General features: G+C 37.5%; 1 long non-coding RNA gene and 1 pseudogene across 1 annotated transcript; one reads left to right on the forward strand and one right to left on the reverse strand.

The window, feature by feature from the left end:
* Window positions 1-1,690: 1,690 nt before the first annotated feature.
* On the forward strand, window positions 1,691-3,619 carry LOC137716819 (uncharacterized). The gene is made up of 4 exons (XR_011065748.1): window positions 1,691-1,942; window positions 2,045-2,169; window positions 2,285-3,154; window positions 3,293-3,619. It is a non-coding gene; the product is annotated as an uncharacterized lncRNA (long non-coding RNA).
* Window positions 3,620-3,800: 181 nt separating this feature from the next.
* LOC137717802 (pentatricopeptide repeat-containing protein At5g25630-like) lies at window positions 3,801-6,890 on the reverse strand (annotated as a pseudogene).
* Between the last annotated feature and the right edge of the window lie 11,961 nt (window positions 6,891-18,851).

The following is an 18,851-nucleotide window of genomic DNA, read 5'->3' on the forward strand; positions in this document are numbered from 1 at the left end:
GATTGGTTGGTTCGAAGAACGTCTTGAGATTTAGGCAATTATCGATGATATAACTAGTAAATATGTTCCTCCTCACACCAACATATTTTATTGTCTAAGGGGAATCGCGCTTACTTGTTTTTTAGTACAAGTAGCGATTGGGTTTGCTATGACTCTTTTATTATTGTTCGACCGTTACGAAGGCCTTTGCTTCTATTCAATATATAATAACTGAAGCTAATTTTGGTTGGTCAATCCGATTAGTTCATCGATGGTCGGCAAGTATGATGGTCCTAATGATGATCTTGCACGTATTTCACGTGTATCTCACTGGCAGCTTTAAAAAACCTCGTGAATTGACTTGGGTTATTGGTGTGGTTTTGGGTGTATTGATTGCATCTTTTGGTGTAACTGGTTATTCCTTACCTCAGGACCAAATTGGTTATTGGGCAGTAAAAATTGTAACAGGCGTACCAGACACTATTCCTGTAATAGGCTCGCCTTTGGTAGAGTTATTACGCTAGTGTAGGACAATCCACTTTGACTCGTTTTTGTAGTTACACACTTTTGTATTACCTCTTCTTACCGCTGTATTTATGTTAATGCACTTCCCAATGATACGTAAGCAAGGTATTTCTGGTCCTTTATAAAGAATATATACCATCTTGTAATCAATCATCTATCACTTGGGGTAGGAACACTAGTATTTCATTGCTACAAATATGGTTTATTGAAAGAAAAAAAAAAAAAAAAGGACATGTATTGGGATATTTCTCTTCAACTCTACAAAAATGTATTATTTTTTTGATACTCATAGTTGAAGTGAATTTTCCGAAGATAAAATGGATTATGGGAAATTTTATATTACAAAAGACATCATCACACATATTTTCTTTAAGGGAGTTTTAACGAAAAGCCCACGGTACTGTTCAATTTAACGAAAAATCATATTTTTACACTAAAAAGTCAAACATGATACTATTCACTTTACCCTTTATTTTGTTCTTATCGTTAAAACTCAAAGTTTTCAAACTCTTTTCATTTGTTTTCCTTTTCTTTAACTCTCTGAGCTAGGGTATATTTTGTCGAACAAATACAAGTGCATGACAACATTTTTGGGTGATTAAAGTGGATGTCATGTCGAGTAACCAACAATGGCATATGTTGACCACATAAAAGTGTTACTACACCTATTTGTCATCGTTGATCAACTTAAATGTTGAGACACTCGTGCACTATATCGCACTTACACTATTTGTAATAAGACCTCATTAATCGGTTCTCTCAAATTTATGCATGAGAAGCGACTTGTTACTTAAGGCTTAATTTTCGCTCTACATTTAGTTTTATAATTATTACAATTACAATAATTGATATGACTTATAAGTCCGTCTATAATGATAACTCCTACTTAATGTTGTTTATTTTATGCAAGATTTAACTGTTATAAAGATTCATTAAATCCCTATATGCAGTAACTAACCGTTTGATTTTTCTAAACTACTCAATGCTACATACCATAGAAGAAAAATCATACATCATGGAAGAAAAATTATACATCATGTACATAAAAACCAAAAGAAAAAACTTGATGAAACAAACTGAACCGATGCAGAGGGGTAAAATGGACATTTACTAACAACATAAGGAAGAGAACAGTGGATAAAACAAAGGGAATCTCCCTTTCCCGGTCTATCTGGAATCCCTCAACGCTCTAAAACCCAGCAACCTCCACAACGGAAGCAGAATATGTCCCAGTTTCTCCTTCAGCTCCACAGTCTTCAAACACTCACTAAACCCAGCAAACTCCAATCCATACCCAGCACCTGTTTCTCTCACCATCCCAACCTCACCACTTTTCCTCAAAAACCCACCATACCCAGCAAACTCCACCTCTTTCTCCGCCCCCTTCTTTCCTCCACCGCTCGATTCCCCATAGTAGTATGCAAATCCAACGGCTCAGGTAAACCCTAACACTCCATCTTTTTCGCTGCAGCCAGTTGTAGTTGGTTTTTTTTCAGTTTCTGTTCTATCAACTTATATAGTATGTTTAACTGCTAGACAGGCCTAGACTTCGATGTTCTGTCACAGCCAGAAGAGCGAGGAGGGAAGCCGCATCGACGCGCCAACGGAATATTCTGGATTATACTTGCTAACATTGGAATTTACTTGGTTGATCATGTGTTTCAGGTAGTGTTTTTAGTGTTTGATTAATCCGAAGTTAACAACTTTGTAACTTGTAATTTGTAATTAGTTCAACGTCTAATTGGATTTAAATCTTCTGATTTGTTTACGGTTGTGTTAGGTTTGCGCGATTAAATGCTCTACTTGTACCACAATTGGCATACTTGGTACCAGTTTTTAACAGCAACATTCTGTCATGTTAATTGGTGAGACATATGAATGATATTGTAACAAATTATGGTTTTGTCACTTATGTTGCTGGACTATGAATCTGGATCATTCACTTGGGTTGGTTTTTGTTAGAATGCATGGTTTAGGTTCCATTTAGATTCACAGACGACATAAGTGTAGCAAGAGAGCATTGCGGTGTTAACTAGTTTACATGTATGTACTGATTCAAAATTCACTATGCATTATTTTCAGGAGACATCTTTCGAGCAACCTTTTCTTCTTGTATATTTTTGATGAGGGTCTTTTTCTTCTTTTCCAATAGGGTCAATTTAATACGGAAGCAAAAGAAATTGGTATCCGACATTTAAAATACCTGTTGAAATTAGATAGTGTCTTTCTTGCTTGAACAGGAAGGCTAGTTGAAGAAGAGGAAGGGAATTTTGCACTGTGGCTTTGTTATATTCTTATCGGGGTTGGAGCAAACCTTGTTTTGTGACTTGTACTACCAAGAAATGCAGTTTCCATTGGAGCCTCTGGTGCTGTTTTTGGATTATTTACGTTCAGTGTCCTTGCCAAGGTGATTTCCGATCTTGGAATTTTTGTATCTCTTGACGAGACGAATCAGTATATGCTTAACCAGTCAACCCTTCTTTTGATCAATGTGGATGTCTTGGGACTGGAGGAAGATCCTCGAAGTGCTTATATTGGGTCAATTTGTTATAGAAAGGGTGAGCTGAGGTTTTCAGAACGCTGACCTTGTTGCTCCTCAAATCCTGTTACAGTTTTGTTATAATTTGTGTCAAATTATCTGGGTTGACAGGTAATTACACTTCAGACATCTGTAGTTTTTTTGTTTACATGTACGTGTGCGCGCATGTTTATTTTGTGTTTTTTCGGTTCTTATTTTTCCCAAGTACATATTTGGGTACAGATTACCAATATGATTCTGTTTTTGTAGCTGTTTTTGGCCACAAGTAGGTTATGGAAGCGGCCCAAGCTTCTGCTGCATTATCGGGATTCGTTGATGAATGTCAATCACATTGCACATCTCTCGGGTGCTCTTGTTGGTGTTTTTCTGGTATGGATTATTAGCAAGGTTCCTTCTGAACCTCCATCAGAGGAAGGATCAAATTTCCAAAGCAAAACAGGCAGAACTCGATTTTAGTTCGATATCAAAACCACACTTATATGCTTGTATTGCAGCATTTAATATCCTGCTCACCATTGTGCTCTTTTTTTTGTTGATCATGTGTACATTATTCTGATGCTAATTGGTTCAATACAAAGAGGATATAATTTGCCCCAACTGGGTCAATCTTGGTCTGAACCAGATGCTTCTTCAAATATAAGCTTGATGTTTAGACCAATAGCCATGGGCTTGAAACTGAATCAAGAATGAATGAATAAGGGAAATTCTGAATGGCCCATAAGCACTTTTGTTGGTAGTGCTTTTTTTAGAAGCACTCTGAAATGAAAAGCGCTTGAAAGTATTTTATAACCTGAAAACACTCAAAAAAATTTCTCCACTATTTTTGGTTACCTGAAAGCATTTTTATTTCTTCAAAATGCATTATCAAATATGCCCCTTGACATGCTACATTGAGCATGTGAGTCATTTTTTACGACAACGGCGATAGTCTAAACTACTCTTAAGTTACACAAAAAGTGGGAGAAGCAGCATCACTACTCCCCATGTTCTCAACAGTCAATAAGTATATTGATGATTAATGTGGGAAGGTACAAGGTGAAACATTTCATTTACAACACGTAATCAACATGCTCAAAAAGAAGCAAATTTCAATGAAAAGAAACTCTCTCTTCACTATCTACAACATTTATATGCTGAAGTTTCCTCCGAGAGAATTGTATGACTCTGTTTAAATCCAAATCGCACCTTCAGTTCAAGAACACAACTGTACATTGCTGTGCAAACTGACCATACACACCAAGCTGCCCCTGAGATTGCTTCCTGCATATAATCGGTGATCGCTCCCCGAATTTACAATTATGCGACAGATTCATAGACTTTGCAGCAAGCGATGATACGTCCAATGAGAAATCACCATCTCTTAAAACCATTCTTCCTTTTCTAGTTGCTGAAGCCTTTTGATCACTTGCTACAGCTGATGGTATCTGTAAAACATTGGGATGAAATGCACTTGCAGACTTCTTTTGATATATTTTCTCCAAGCTCTCAAATGGCTCCTCTTCTTGTTTAACCTGAGGAGTCTTTTCCATACTTCTTGCAGAACCCAGCATCCTGTTTGCCTCTTTTGTTAATCCAATTGAACGCCAAGTGTCTGCAACAAGCAAGACAGTAGATTTCTCTGGCTGAACACCAAACTCTTTCATAATCTGGAGTATTTCTTCAGCTTTCCATGGCAGCTTTGCTTCTCCAAATCCCCATATTAGGGTCTCAAACGTCTTCAAATTGGGAGAAATACCGGACTCATACATCTTATCAAAAACTTTAATCGCGTTCTCCATTCTGCCAGAACTGCACCATCCACTTATGATGGTTGTGAATATCACAACATTGGGACGAACTCCTGATTTGATCATGGTTGCCAATAGTTCTTCAGCTTTCTCGACTTCTTGAGCACGCACGTAACCTTTGGCAAGAATGCTGTATGCATGCGCATCAGGTTTTATGCCGGCCTTCACCATGTCGTCGAATATTTGCCTACACTTCTCCATAAACCCTGCCGTGCTCCATGCATTCATGATGGTGCTGCATGTTATCACATCTGGTTTGACCCCAAATTCTTCCATCAACTTCAGTACCTGCAAATTAACACACATTACTTGTGTCAATAATCGAAACAAACACCATTTCGTGCAATCCAATAGCTATGCGATTCTGGAGGTCAACCCACCTGATCAACCCCATCTCTATCCATGGTGTCTACGAAACCTTTAACCAGCGAGTTAAAGACAACGATGTTTGGGCGCAGACCAAGATCTTTTATTCTGCGCGTAAACCTTAAGGCCTCCTTCAACTTACCTTCCTTGCAATACCCGCTTATGACAATGCCACAAGTTCGCTCGTTCGGATACAACTTCTTGTTCTGCATCTCTAAAATCAGTCCTTCTGCCTGACTTGTCTCTCCATTTTGTGCATAAGCTGTTGCTAATGTGTTGTAAGTAACAGCATCAGGCCGCATTCCAGAAGCAACCATCTTATGCACCACGCTCCATGCCTCTGTGATGTTCTTCTTCTTACACCATGCTCTGACTAGTACATTATAAGTCCTGATATTCGGCTTCACATTTTCCTCTCGGGACATCATCTCGAGCACTTTCAAAGAATCCTCAGGCTTACCCGAAATCCCATACCCCTTGATCAATGTGTTATAAGTACTGGTAGTGGGTTTCAATCCACTCTCCTTCATCTTCCTAAACATTTTCATTGCTTCCTCTACGTTCCCAGATTCAGAAAATGCATTTATAACAGCATTGAAGAATCAAATCAGGACTCAATCCATTCTCTTCTACCTGTGAAATAACAAAAGGAATGGACTCGAAACGCTTCTGGGCAGTCAAGGCAGCCAACAGTGTAGTGTATGATATCAGTGATGGCCTGTGTCCTCCTTCAATCAAACCATTGAAAAGGGACTGAGCCTCCTGAGGCTTCCCTCTTTCCACCAAAATGTTCATTAGCCTAGTTCTTGAACGCACGATTCGACAACTCTCTTTGGCAATGCAGATAGCACAATGGGATTGTCTCAATGAACCATTAGACCTTGAAATCAGATGCAATTGATCCTTTTCATCTGGGTAATTTCCCTGTTGGGTTAAAATTACAAAAACATAAAAAAAAAAAATTATTTACTAAATCAAACCCTCTAAAAACTTCAACTGTAACAAATCAAGCAAAATAATTTACAGTGATTGGAATCAAAGCAACATATAATCATATCATTAAGCTAATTAACAGAAAAAAGTTACCTTGATGGGTAACTCTTGGACCTTTCCATTTACAAAAGTGGCAGTCTTTTCTTCATTTTTGTTGCCTGATTCTCCCATAGGGATGTTTATCGTTGCACTGAACAAAATACCAGGAACATAATATTAATTTTTTTAATAATTTTTAATAATTTTTTTTAGCTTTCACAATTTTGGTTTTCTGGGTAGAAAACAATCAGAAGACACCAGAAAATCAAAGCTGGGTTCTTCATGGTCAAATCAACTTGAACATTAAGGAAAAAGATTACTGAAAATATATAAGATTAACTCAAAAAATAACATCTTGGGCAATAATAATACCAACTAATAAGAAATTGTATGGAAAAGTTATAATCTTTGCAGCAGGATGTGGCATTTTGAACATTTCTTGAAGAGGCAGAGACAAAGGTTTTACCTTTTAGCTTGAGATTGCAGAAATTTGCAGGCAGCGGAGAGAGAGAGTGTGGTTGGAGTTGCAGAGTTGTAAGGAATGGAGGAGTACGGAGACCCACGAAGACAGAAGGAGAAGATATAATCTAATCTCGCAGCGGGTGAGAGACAAAGCGATGGGATAAGGGGGGACAAAGTGAGGCTCTAAAAAAATTTCAGGAAATTTGCTTCTCATTTTTCATTTTCCTTTTAAAAAAATCATTTATATATAGAAGGAGAAAATTTGTCCAAAAAAAAGAAGAGAAAATGACGAGGCTTTTATAATTTCAAATTGTCTCCCTTCCATTAAATTTTAAAAGAAAAAATAAATTCACAAAAAAAAAAAAAAAAAAAAAAAAAAATCACCTGTGTAACAAGGATCAGGATCCTCTCCTGAGCTAAGGACGAGGATTCTCCTGACCAAGTCCATCAAGCAATTGAAATTTTGTCCAACGGTTACAATTATTATAACTTTTAGAGGAACTCATTGTTTGTAGCCGTTGGATAAAATTTCAATAGCCCGATGAACTTGATCAGGAGGATCTTCACCCTTAGCTCCGGAGAGAATCCTGATCCGTGTAACAAGACTGCAAGTGTTTAGCAAGTTTATTATTATTTTTAAACATATTATTTTTTATTTTTTCCAAACAAATTATTATTATTATTATTTTAAAAAAGAACAAATTGTTACACGTGCCGCATGAAAGAACGTAGTAAAAGTGCAAGTGGGCACAATTTTATTATGATTTCTTTTGACACATATAATTAAAAAGAGAAATATGAGAATCAGTTGTATATCGGTGCGTAAGCTGATCTAAGCATTTGTGTTTGGACCCATAAAGCAAGAACATTTATGTTAAAATTATTTTCGGCATGACATGATTTGGCAGGACTGGATTTGATAGAACCCTAATTCATAAAAGAAAGAAAGTGCAAAAAAAGGAAATAAAAGCAAAGAAATTGAAATTCATGAATTTCATTCATGCCTTTCCAATAAAGGTTCATAGCCTTATCACATTCAGTAGAAGCCTAGAAGCATCTAAACTAGTAGTAATCCGAATACCCAACTATATATTGACCTGAACCTATTGGCCCATTAATAATTAAAGTAAGTTTCGGATTCCACACATATTCTGAGCTCGATTCTTGACGTTAGGAATCGTACGATGGTGGCTAGTAGGGGTTGAAATGATTTTGTGAGTCTTTCACATCTCCAAAAGTGTGGACTGCAGTGACGTTGCCACCAACGTCCTTTTTTTTTTTTTTTTTTTAAAGGAAAAGAAAAATAAACATAATTGTGAAGTGTCCAGCCTAGCCTAGCCAACCATGTGTTCACACTTCACTGATTTTGTGTCTACGTAGGTGTATGATTATATCACTTCTCTCATGGAGAGTGACATGCTATTTACATGACGCTGTTTGTGACATGGTAATGTTCTTAAGCGATTCTTCTGTCGTAAATGTACTAAAACACTTTCTGATATGAATCACGCTATTAAGCCAAATACTGTGGGCACAGAGTTTCCTAAGGTACCGTTTGGTACGTGGGACGGGACAAAATTGAGTGGGACGAGACGTTCCGTCCTATGTTTGGTGCGCCTAAAATGGGTGGAACACGCTGTTCCATGAGACAAGTTTTGGGTGAATTTTCTTTCCGTCTCACCCCCTGGAATGACTTGTTCTACATCCGTGGAACACAAAATTATAACATTTTAAGACAAAAATGCCGCTCTCCCATTGTCTCTTTCCTCAGATCTCAACCTCTCCTTCTCTTTCTTCTTCCTCCTCCCTTCCATTCGAGCCCTAGTTTTCCACGGCATCTCTCAATATTTAGAAAATGGGGAAGCCATCCAAAGGCAAGAAATCTGAGAATTTGGGGAAGGGAATGGTCACCCCCGTCCAAATTGCCTTCATCGTTGATCGAAACCTCTGCGACAACAACTACTTGGTAACCCGCTCTCTTTTTAGAACCAAAGCTTCGTCCCTCATTGCTAAATCACTGATTCGAGAGGTACCCATTTGGTTTTTCTCGACGATTTGTTCTAAATCGGTCTGAAAGATTTCTTATTTGTCTGATTTAGGATTTGGGTTTTTCTGTTTTTTGTAGGCGCCAAAGAGTTTGCTAAGCGTGATGAACACTTACAATGTCGGCAGAAGCCCCGCAGTCTCTGCACCTCCGGCTATGGCTCTGAAGTCGATGCTTATGGCTACTCCGTCTCACCCGTTTAATGGATCTGCTGCAGGTGCAATCCTAAGCCTACCCGTCTGGTTGTTTGCTTAGTGTTTGAAAAATTGCCTGAATGAATTGAGAAATCTTGTGGAAGTTGCATGTTTAGGGAGATATGCTTCAACTTGAACTCGTAGACTACACATTTTTTTTGCCTTAACTAGTTATTTGAACCATTGATGGCTACAATATACAATTGCATGTAATATCTTATTGTTTTTGTTTGTGTTTGAGAAATTTGTTGCATTCATTGACAATATAGTGAAAGTTGTATGTGACTTTTGAGAGCTTAGATGCTTCAATTATTTGACTGTTTCTGGGAATGACTATTAGGCTAACATGGTACTGGAATTCATGTAGAAGATTTCTAATCGTGTTAACAACTCAACAACTTAAGAGTTGCTGTATCATTAGATAACACATGGTGCACTGCTATTTTATTAGCTCGAATAATAGGAATTGTATTCTTTAGCATTACACAGGGGGTTTAGTATGGATGTTGAAGTGATTGATGTCGAAGGAATGGTGCAACGTGGAATGGCAGAGAAATGATTGGCTTTAATCATTCTACAATGCTCGCGCTCAATGTGTACCTGTGTATTTCCGGCATTCCCCTTTTGCTGCTATATCTCTCGATCAAGAGTACGATGGCTTCTTTTTTGAAGGCTATGTGAATTAATAGACCACATTACCATTGTTCTTTAGGCAATATGAAAGAGCTTTGGAGAACTGGTTTGAAAGGGAAATGGAAGTAGACTTTTCTAATTGTGATTTGTGTAGTTTTTTTGTTTTATTATTACTTACCAATGCTCTTTGCTTTTCGTTTTATAGGTCTCCATGTCTGGTGTTGCAGTCTGTTGGGATTGTAGGGATATAAGTTAGTTGGTTAGTAGCTTATGAGTGAAGCAAAAAATACTTGTATAAATAACAAAAACCTCTTTCTCTATAATTTATTCACTGTTCAAGGAATACAATCTTTAGTCATTTACTTTCTCTCTCTAAATTCTCTGCCATTGTTTTTCGTTTTGTTTCTTATGCAATCTCCAAAAGCTAAACATGGTATTGTTATGCGTTCAAATATGAACAAGTTCAAAAAAAAAAAAAAAAAGTCTCGCATGAACATTGTACCAAACAACAGACAGAACAATGGTAAGTTAGTCATTCAATCTTTTGGTTCTGTTCCGTCCAACGCGTACCAAACACAGAACGGAACAATCATCATGTTTCGTCCTGCGTGTACCAAACATAACACAGAACCTCTGTTCTGTCCCGTCCCATCCCATCCCATTCCGTTTCGTACTGTCCCGTCTGCGTATCAAACGGTACCTAAGTTTTGGAATTTCTCAACATTTTATTATATATTTACATGATCAAATGCATGCTCACAAGAAAATACTAGCAAATTTATTGGTAAGGATTTTTTGGGGGAAAAGATCATACATTCTGAGTGTGTGGACATGTGATTTTGCTGGTATTTTTTAGATCTCGCTCCCACATCAACTGGTGTTGTAGAGTCCTCCTCAAAAAATTTCAGTGTGTTTCCTCTCCTTTCTATGCTGACAGAGACAGTTTTTGAGTTTGGTTTTATTTTCTTTTGCAGGTATGAAGGTTTGGATCGATATATAAGGTCAAGACTTCTTCTGCAACCAAACTCAATTTCGGTTTGTTGCTTCTAAAGTGGCGACTGATGGGTTCCTTTTTGGGCCATTGGATTTGCTTGTGTTTTTCACATACATGGGTTTTTCTTCCGGAAAGAGTTTTCCTCAATTCAGGGAAGATGGTAAAAGGGATTTTCTACCAGCCTTTGTTCTGGAAGGAGGCGTATGGCCGATTGTGCAACTAGTAAATTTTCGGTTTACAGCTGTGAGATATCAGCTCCTCTATGTCAACTTTTTCTGCTTGTTGGATAGCTCTTTTTTGTCATGGCTCGAGCAACAACAGGACGCTTCATGGAAGCAATGGTTGAAATCCCGTGTACTTGTTAGCAAACAAAAGGGTGAAGGCGATTGATTGCCCTTGGACTACAGATTCAGCTTTCGTTTGAGTCCTCGATGATTACAGTGGCTCACGTCAGAAAAGTAAAACAGTTGAGTGAGAGAACTAAGACACCAACTTAGTTTTTGGAAGTTGGGAATTCAGAAAAGGTGGATTTGCTCTCATGGTAATCCAGTTTTTACTTGCGATCCAAGTTTTCTTTGATTTTTGTTTAACAGATATGAACAAGCAAATAACAGCTGCTACTTCAAACCCAGGAAGAAAGTTACTGTAAAATTATTTACCAGAAACATTAATGTAATCTGTGAAATTTTTTTTTTTCAGCAGGCAATTGAAAAAAATGGAATATACATAATATAAAATTGAACAAGCAAACCGAAAAAAAAAATCATTCCCCAGAACACAAAGGTTTCGAGATCTTAATTCTTAACTCCAGACCGTTCGTTGGCCCTCGCTGCTGGAGCCGGAAGGGTTAAGACCGTACTCACTGGCAGTTTCACTGTACCTACTGATATGATGGTAGCTGATGAACGATATTATACTATATATTTTACCCTATTCTTACTTATAGTTTATTGGTTATTTTGGTAGAATTTTAATACTTTGTTAGATATTTTTTATGTAGGACATTCCACTTTCTTTGGAGCAAAAAGTAATCAAATAGATGAATTTTGGAGTGATTCCAATTGGAGGAAGTTCGTGAGTCTTTCAAGATGATTGTGTCAAAATTTCAGATTTTTCTACCAAACCGTTTGACTGTGGCAAAGAAAAGAAAGCCCAGCGCAGCTTTCCCAGATTGATGATTTTGGATGTTTTAGGTATTTTGGAGATCAAGATGACATATTTTGAGGAAGATTCCTTTTGAGAATTTGTTAGAGACGTCTTATGCTTTAAACAAGATCTTTTCGGACCAAATCGGAATTGATTTGGTTGGTTAAAAATCTGATTTTCTGAGAAGTCCGAATTTCAGTTCAAATAGGAAACCTTTTATTTCCTTGTTATCTTATTCTATTATGTTTCATAGTTTTTAGAAGACATTTTCTAAGTAGGATTTTATTTTGTAGTAGTATAAATAAGGATATTTAGCCATTAGGAACGCATTAATTTGGTGAACTTAGCTAGACTTTGACGTTTTAAGGTGTTTTCTATCCTTTTTTTTATTTCAATAAAATTCCTTTTGTTTTATGGTTGTTCGTAACTAATTTCCATTTACTAGGATAATGCCTTGAGCCTTAGCATGAATATGTAGTCTTTATTTAATTGCTTACAATATTATGCATGCATACTTTAAATTATTAATCACTATGTTTAAACTGTTTTTGTATCTTAATGCTTAGCTACCACTAGGATGTTTAGATAAGTAATCAGATGCAATTCGGTCGGAATGCCACCGAAGGATTGAGTATTGCTTCTTGTGATTGATAGTTGTAAGTTCACCTAGGGCGAATGCCACGTCTTAGGGGTTGCATTCAAAGGGTTTTCACTAAGCATAATGAGTCATGCATGTTTATATTTAATCTGAATGCCACAGACGGATTCTATGTTTGATATACGTTCTAGTTTGAATGCCACAAGTAGAATATGCATAAGGAAAACCTAACCTTCAAAGTTGCATGTGTAATTCATAAGTAATTAGTAAAAATACATAAGATGTTTAAGGGGATGGTGGAACCCTAGTGCTTTTCCAAATTTGTTTCTCAAAACCTTTTCTTTTTTATTTGATTTCTTCTTAATTGGTTATTAGTTGTTTTTCCTAAATTAGCTTTGTTAAATTCGTCTTTATTATTTTTAAATTAAAAATCAATCTCTTCCAATCTTTGTTTCAAATAATTAACTAAGATTTTGGTTTTGCATAAATTGTTTTAAATAATCCCTACAGAAAACGACATTACTTGAGCCATTTATACTGTACCTTGTTCTCTTGAAAATATTTTGTATGATTTGAATCTCTTTGCGCAGGTACTTAAAAATCCTATCATAGCTATTGTGTATTGTGCTGTTTCCTGGAGTGATTCCTTCATGAAGCTCCGTCAAGGAAGCGACTCATTCCAAAGCATGGACAACCTGCCCAGTTCGGATCAACTGTAAAAAATTTCAGTTAATTAGATGAACACTTATGAGCTTGGTTTGAAGAAACTACTATCATAAGCTATAACAGTGAAATAGTAAAAAGGAATTACTTGGCATATTCGCAGTCAAAGCCATGTTGAATGGCGTAAACAAGCAGCAGCGCAAGTAACGATTCGAGCCATCTCATTGCTGTTGTAGTCTTTCTCCAACCTTGGATCAATAAGAGCACTGAAATCGCCATCTTCCAGCGCTTGAGTGAGCAATGGCCTGGCTTGCAATGTCAAAAATGAAAGTTCAGTCAGTTGTTCACTCAAATTTCTGCACTCGAGGACTACGGCTGATGTTTTGCATCCATTGGACAGTCTGATTAGTGATTAACGAAAAATAGGTGAGGGAAATGGTAAGAAACACAGCAGGAGAAGAGAATGCTTTGAATGTGTTAATTGTATTCTTTTCATTCTGAGGTATATATAATCATGTACAATCCTACTACAATAAGGAAAGAATAATTAAAAGCAATCTACAACCTAAACTAGGAAACCCAAAATAATAGGAATCCCAAAATTAAGGGAAATATTATACAAGTCAACACTCCCCCTCGAGTTGGTGCATTTATGTCACACATGCCCACCTTGTCCAAGAAACTTGAGAACTTGTCACTAGAACCAGCCTTTGTGAGAATATTAGCCACTTGATCCCCGGTCCTAATCGTGGGAAATTCAATTGTTTTTCCCTCTAATTTTTCTTTAATGAAGAACCTATCAACCTCCTCATACTTCTTCCTATCATGTTGTACTGGATTATGAGCGATATCCCTAAAAGCCTTGTTGTCACAAAATAACTTCATCGGCAAACTGTGGTTGACCCCCAAATCTTGTAATAGAAACTTAAGCCACAATAGTTCACAAATACCAAGAGCCATACCTCTATATTTCGCTTCTACACTCGAACGAGCTACTACATTATGCTTTTTACTTCTCCATGTTACTAGATTACCACCAATAAAAATGAAATATCTTGATGTTGAGCGTAGGTCGTTTACTGAACCTGCCCAGTCGGCATCGGTATACCCTTCGATTCTGAAATGCTCATTTTTCATAACCGCACTCATATATTGCTCCCCTGGATCATCCATATACTGACTGATTATGCTCAATGCATGAGCAAGATCAGGTCTTGTATGTGCCAAATACATCAATCTCCCAACTAACCGTTGATATCTTCCTTTGTCTATCGGTACTTGATTCTGGAGAAGACTCAACTTCGTTCCTTCAGCCAACAGAGTTACAACAGGTTTACAAGCTGACATCCTGGTTTCCTTTAACAAACAATGATGTTGATGCACAAAATTGGGTCAATCTTGGACCAACGTAAATCCAACCCTAAATCACACAAATGCACAAGAACACAAAGATATATTATGGTTCACCTCAAGGTAGGCTATGTCCACATTGGTGTTGATCCAGTTTCATTATGTAAATTGAGGGTTACAATATGGAGGCTAGGGTTTGCTCTCTTTGCTATATCCCTTAAAGTGAGGTGAATGATCCCTTTTATAGAATAAAGGTTCCCTTTACCTCCTACATGCTTCATGGGCTAAGTCGTGAGGCCCAAATACTAGGGCCCAATATATGGTACAATAGGAGTCCCCCAAGTCTGCAGTCAAGAAAGTCTTTTGGCTGGAGACTTCAAATCCAATCCATGTGAGGGCCGAAGTGACTAGATGTCGTCCAAAACCAGTGCTTGACATAAGGCGGTGCTCAATGTGAAGTAATACTCAGCTAGAGGTAGCACACATTTCAAGGTTGCACGGCTAAAGGCAATGCTCGCGGCGATGCGGTTGCTCGGCTGGAGGCAGTGCTCGTTGAGAGGCGGCTCGGCTCGTGGCATTCTTCGTTGTGAGTATGCACTCGACGTCAGCTTTTGCACATTATGAGTTAACTCTCGACATGACTCGGGTCCGCTTGTTGATTTGGCATATTGGGTCTATGTGTCGGGTCCATAAGTTGGGTATTTGAGTCAGGGCCATATGTAGGGACTTTGAGTTGGGTCTAAAAGTTGGGCCCATGAGTCAAGGTTCGAGTTCAAAGGTGTCCATGTTTGTGGGTGTCCAATCTCGTAGGTGCCCGAATGAATGGGTGTCCAAGCTCGCGGGTGTCCGATCACATAAATGTCCAAATGAGTGAGTGTTCGAGCAAGCGGATGTCCGGCCAAACAAGAGATCATTGTTCAGACTAAATCTTGGTCACCATAAGCATGTGGCTCATAGATCTATAAGCTGATCAGTAGTGTGGACTACCATAATTTTGGTCCTTGGTTAATCAATAATATGTATGAGCATCATATACAAGCAATTAATCGTCAAAGTGTGCATATTGCGAACACTGTCATACATAGATTATATAAACATATAATAATGTAGCATGCCTAGTGAAAAGTTATATGACAATATGATTCAATGAAATATAATAATGTAACATGTGGTGCGGTTGCCATGTACGAATCAAGCATCTAAAATCATGTTAAAAGAACATGAATTATCTCATTCGTGGGTTTTCCCAGAGAGTGGGACAATGGTATATATGTAACTCTGTATTTGTACCCTACCATGAATCACTAAAGTTTCACCCTAACATTTAAATAATGAATGTAGTAGTCAGGAATTATTAAAGATATGCCATTCTAAGATGAGGTGGCAAGACTAAGTCATGTGTCAGACAAGTCATGGTTAGGAATTATTAAAGATATATTGTGGTTCACCTCAAGTTGGGCTATGTCAACATTGGTGTCGATCCGGTTTTACTATGTAAATTAAGGGTTACAATATGGAGGCTAGAGTTTGCTCTCTTTGCTATATCCCCTAAAGTGAGGTGAATGATCCTTTTTAAGGGTTCCCTTCACCTTCTACATGCTTTATGGGCTAGGTCGTGAGGCCCAAATACTTGAGCCCAATATATGGTACAACAAATGATATACTTTCTTTGGGACAAGAATATTCCAGACTTGCCTCTTGATACCTCGATCCCAAGAAAGTATTTCAAAGATCCAAGATCCTTCATTTCGAACTCCGTAGACAAATACTTCTTTAGAGCAGATTGTTCAAATGGGTCATTCCCTGTAACCACCATGTTATCCATATATACAATGAGTGCTGTAATCTTTTCATTCTTCTATTTCAAGAACAAGGTATAATCCCAATTGCTTTGACTATACCCGAATGCCTTCATTGATTTAGTGAATCTGCTGAACCATGCTTTTGGTGACTGCTTTAATCTATATAATGACTTCTTTAGCTTAAATATCTTACCCTTGTTCCTGTTTCGGTATATCCCGGTGAAAGCTTCATTCTTCAATCATATCTCCATGTAGGAATGCATTTTTTACATTGAATTGTTGAAATGGCCAGTTTAGGTTCGCTGCCAAGGACAATAAAACTCGAACAATATTGATCTTGGCTACTGGAACAAAGATGTCTATGTAATCTATGCCATATTTTTTATTTTATCCCTTTGCCACTAGTCTTGCTTTAAACTGATCGACTGTTGCATCTGCTTTGTATTTCATTGTATAAACCAATTTACATCCCATTAGTTTCTTGCATGCTGGTAAGTCTGATAGTTCCCAAGTAGCATTCTTCTTCAGCGATCTTAGTTCCTCATTCATTGATTCTTTCCATCTAGGATCGACTAAGGCTTCCTGCACACTATTAGGAATATATATAGTAGACAATTGATTCACAAACGACTTATTTGATTCAAACAGGTGATAGGTGGACACATAGTTGTTTAATGGGTACCTAACTCTTGAGTTATGCGTTTGTTTGCTCACCGAATATTTAGTTTTACACGTAGGGTCTGCCTCATAAGTAGGTTTAGGAATACCTCGATTAATCCTTTTAGGGAGATTACGAAGCGATGGTCCACCTAGAGTAGAAGACGATTGGTTATAAGAATTACTGAGAGACGAGTTGGCATGCATTGTTTCTTATACAATTGTGGGTTTCAACTGCAAAGGGACTGAGGGGGTCGTGTTTTCTGCTATCTCGGGTTCGGCAGGAAGTTGTTGTACAGTAAAAAACTTCTCGTAGCTTGGTTGCTGTGCAGTCGACATTTGTTTGGTGGTAGGTTGTTGTGTAGTGGCTTACTGCTCAGTGGCCGGCTGTTGTGCGGTAGCTTGCTACTCGGCGGCAGGCTGTTGTGCAGGTTCTAATCTGATCAAGGAACTTCGGGTCATGTATATACTCATCATAACAAAAAGAAGTACAATAAATAAATTAAAGCAATATGCGGTAATTTCAGCCATGGTAAATAAATTGCCTTTAAGTAAATAAAGCTTGTGACAAAGGCTTTTATTCAGCACCATTCACATAAACAAATCAAAACTTAAAGCAAAGGGCGATAATTCCACTCACTGTAAATAAATTGCTTTTAAGTAAATGAAACTTTTGAAAGGGTTTTAAACCAGCACCATTCACATAAAAACAAAAGTATCAGACCCTTTTAATAAAGAAATGCACTTACAGGTCCATTTTGAATATCATCATTTTCTTTTTTCTTCTTTTAACATGGTGCCAACTGCCAACGCACCATTCCAAAACCTTTTTCTATTTTTTTTTCTTCTTTTCACATGGTGCCGACGCACCATTCCAAAACCTTTTTCTATTGTTTTTCTTCTTTTCACATGGTGAAAAAGGTTTTGGAATGGTGCGTCAGCACCATGTGAAAAGAAGAAGAAAAAAAACGATGATATTCAAAATGGACCCGCCAGTGCACTTCTTTATTAAAAGGGTTTGATATTTTTGTTTTATGTGAATAGTGCTGGTTTAAAGCCTTTTCTTTTGTTTCATTCCTTTTATTTTATTTTATTTTTACAACTCTTTAAGTTTTTTTAGTTACCCAAGAAGTGATAGTAACAATAAGTCTCAATTTGTGTTCCTCCTCCGGTGAGTTTCGAAAAAGTCTAAACAGTTCCCAATCCCATAAGTTTTGGAGTTAACAGTAGTGTCTGCAACTTATGAGAAGATCAAACCATTAGATTTAGCTCAAATTTTAGGATGATATGGATAAGAAGATATTGAACAACTTTCGTGAAGAAACAATTTCAATCTGAGCTATTGAAAATGGATTTTCGGTACTCATAAGATGTTTTCCAGCTTTTTGCGCAATTTTCAGACATCTGCAACGATCGCACCGTTGGTATTTTTTGAAAATTTGATATGTTATAGGTACTGAGCGGATGAACAACTTTCAAGAAGAAAGTATTTCAATCCAAGGTCAGCAAGTTAGAGTTCAAAGGATGTCTACATGGCCGTCAGATGTTCTACGGATTTTGAGTCTGTACCCTTTTGCTTCTGCAAAGGATGACATACAGTCATACAACAAGATACATAGTTGCTTCAAGAAAATCAGTAGTACAGAGATTTGAAGATGAAATGAAAAGATTTTTTTATTTGTGAGATTCCAGCTGACAGAGGTAAGTGGTAGGTAATGCTTCACCGGATTTGTGGCATTGTGCTTTCCACTGACACAAGAGCTTCTCGTGCTGATAACGTGTTGTAAAATCGACGGTATGTGTGCAATAGAATAAAAGTAAATAAGACACGATATTTACGAGATTCCTCTACAGTTAGTGTGACTGAAATACGTCCTCGTGGCAACAGTGATGCTTTTATTTATAATCTGGAATAATAGGAATACAAAAATAACTCTCTATGCTCTTATCTCTTCTTCCTCTCTTTTCTTTCCTCTTCCTTCCTCTTCCTTCCTCTGTCTTTCTTCCGTTTGTTTTGTGTTTGTGCTCTCCTCCTTCTCATTCATTTTATAGGCAAAAGAATCACTATTTATATAGACCA

The sequence above is a fragment of the Pyrus communis genome, chromosome 15 (genome assembly GCF_963583255.1).
Source record: "Pyrus communis chromosome 15, drPyrComm1.1, whole genome shotgun sequence".
NCBI lineage: Eukaryota > Viridiplantae > Streptophyta > Magnoliopsida > Rosales > Rosaceae > Pyrus > Pyrus communis.